This window comes from Neophocaena asiaeorientalis, unplaced genomic scaffold (assembly GCF_003031525.2).
Source record: "Neophocaena asiaeorientalis asiaeorientalis breed wild unplaced genomic scaffold, Neophocaena_asiaeorientalis_V1.1 scaffold79, whole genome shotgun sequence".
Lineage (NCBI taxonomy): Eukaryota > Metazoa > Chordata > Mammalia > Artiodactyla > Phocoenidae > Neophocaena > Neophocaena asiaeorientalis.
The window spans coordinates 6,117,242-6,119,972 of record NW_020175402.1 but is presented as its reverse complement, the minus strand read 5'-3'; the positions used below and the strand labels follow the sequence as shown (position 1 = coordinate 6,119,972).

Here is a 2,731-nt window from a genome sequence, read left to right as displayed (position 1 = left end):
GATCATACACCATGATCAAGTGGGATTTATCCCAGGGATGCAAGGATTCTTCAATATACACAAATCAATCAATGTGATACACCATATTAACAAATTGAACAAGAAAAACCATATAATCATCTCAGTAGATGCAAAAAAACCGTCTGACAAAATTCAACTCCCATTTATGATAATAGAATCCTAAAGATGCCACCAGAAAACTACTAATCAATGAATCTGTAAAGTTGCAGGATACAAAATTAATGCACAGAAATCTCTTGCATTCCTATATACTCACAAAAAAAGATCAAAAAGAGAAATTAAGGAAACAATCCCATTCACCATTGCAACAAAAAGAATAAAATACCTATTATAAAACTCTTAGAGGAAAACATAGGAAGAACACTCTTTGACATAAATCACAGCAAGATCTTTTTTGATCCACCTCCTAGAGTTATGGAAATAGAACCAAAAATAAACAAATGGGACCTAATGAAATTTAAAAGCTTTTGCAAAGCAAACTACAAACAAGATGAAAAGACAACCTTCAGAATGGGAGAAAATATTTGCAAACGAATCAACGGACAAAGGATTAATCTCCAAAATATATAAACAGCTCATGCAGCTCAATGTTAAAAAAACAAACATCCCAATCAGAAAATGGGCAGAGGACCTAAATAGACATTTCTCCAAAGAAGACATACAGATGGCCAAGAAGAACATGCAAAGCTGCTCAACATCACTAATTATTAGAGAAATGCAAATCAAAACTACAATGAGGTATCACCTCACACCAGTTACAATGGGCATCATCAGAAGATCTACAAACAACAAATGCTGGAGAAGGTGTGGAGAAAAGGGAACCCTCTTGGTGGGAATGTAAATTGTTACCGCCACTATGGAGAACGGTATGGAGGTTCCTTAAAAAACTAAACATAGAATTACCATATGACCCAGCAATCCCACTACTGGGCATATACCCTGAGAAAACCATAATTCAAAAAGACACATGCACCCCAATGTTCACTGCAGCAGTATTTACAATAGCCAGGTCATGGAAGCAACCTAAATTCCCATCGACAGATGAATGGATAAAGATGTGGTACATATACGCTATGGAATATTACTCAGCCATAAAAAGGAAGGAAATTGGGTCATTTGCAGACACGTGGATGGATCTAGAGACTGTCATACAGAGTGAAGTAAGTCACAAAGAGAAAAACAAGTATCAGATATTAACGCATATATGTGGAACCTAGAAAAATGGTACAGATGAACCGGTTTGCAGGGCAGATATAGAGACACAGATGTAGAGAACAAACTATGGACACCAAGGGGGTAAAGTGGTGGGGGGAGTGGTGGTGGGGGGGATGAATTGGGAGGTTGGGATTGACATGTATACACTAATATGTATAAAATACAGAATAAGACCCTGCTGTATAACAAAAAAAAAAAAAAAAAAAAAAAAAGTCCCCAGGAGGGAAGGGAGAAGAGAGGCTCATCTGTCAACAAACATTTGCTGAGCTCCTGCCTCATGTCAGGCACAGAGCTGGTAGACTTCACCCAGGAACTCCTTACTGGAGAATCCCCCTTACATAGGGAGCTGAGCCTCGGCTTAAGTGCGTTCATTTTTCCCAGGGGAAAGGGGCCACATCTTCCACCAGATGTTACAACCACAGCTTTATGGAAATAATAGGGTATTAGTAATCCTCACCACAAGCCTCTTACCTTCACCTTACAGGTAAGGGAAACAAGGCCCATGGGGATTGGGTGGGTGGCCCAAGGGTACCCAACTAGGAAGTTGCCAAGCTGAACACTATTCCTGCTCTTGGGATGTTTTCGCCAACAGGCGCATGTAGAACTCCTAGTTCATCTTTCCAGACTCAATTCTGATGCCCTTCTTGGGTGAAACCATCGCTGCCTTCTCCACCCCACCCAGTGTTCCTTGGTCTTGCACTCCAGACCTTTTGAGACCCAGCCCCTGCAGGAATATCTTGCTCTTCCCCTCCTTGTACCCTGTGCTCCAATCAAACACCGTGGTACCCCTGATGATAACACTCAACTACACCTTCATGCTTTTGCATGTGCTGTGTTCCCTGCCAGGATCACCCTAACCCCGCCCATCCTCAGTCTGCCTGGATAACTCCATTGTTCCTTCAAAATCCGGGCCAAGAGTAACCTCGGCTGGAAAGCCATACCTAACCCTCCTGCGCAGGCTTGGGTGAACCTCCGAGTTCCCCTCCACACTCCGTACACTCAGCTTCTGCTGGGGCACCCAAGTCACACTTGGTTGGCGCACCTCTGTTAATATCCGCCAGCAGCGCCCCGGATCCACGGGCACACTTCAGGGATCGCCCTGGACCGTAAGTGTGGCCCCACATGGGCCTCCCCAGGGAGACCGCGAGCTCCGCCAAGGCCACACGGGGCCCTTTCACCATGTTCCGCAGCCCTGCACGCGCGGCACGGAGTGGACTGCCAGTAAATAATCTGTTGACAGATGAGTTGGTGCGGAGTTCCCGGCACACCTCTCCAACCGGTCAACAGTCGTCGTGACGGTGCCTGTTGACGCTGAGATTTCGCTCTCCGCGTAGACCCTCCGTAGCCTACCCTCCTAAAAGCAGACCCTCGCCGGGCAGGGTTCCGCCCCACTCTGCAAACCGCATTCTCCAAACCAGTGCTGGACTTAATCACTTTCCCGCTCCGGAAACGCGGCCCCGCCGGAGCTGCCGCCCCGGCCCGGGAGGCGCGCTGG

The 2,731-nt window shown here is 46.0% G+C and overlaps 1 protein-coding gene across 5 annotated transcripts in view; it reads right to left on the bottom strand.

Annotated features, from left to right (window-relative positions):
* The window catches only part of RCC1 (regulator of chromosome condensation 1), a 17,309-nt gene that overhangs the window by 14,437 nt on the left and 141 nt on the right, over window positions 1-2,731 (bottom strand). Inside the window, exon 1 of one of the 5 annotated variants that reach the window (XM_024766952.1) lies at window positions 2,505-2,599. The exons of 2 other annotated variants lie outside the window; for them this stretch is intronic. The gene's annotated coding sequence lies outside the window, so the exon portion shown is untranslated. Of the gene's footprint in view, window positions 1-2,177; window positions 2,256-2,278; window positions 2,417-2,504; window positions 2,600-2,731 lie in introns of those variants that run through there. 2 more of the 5 variants (XM_024766951.1, XM_024766953.1) reach the window with 2 other exon arrangements.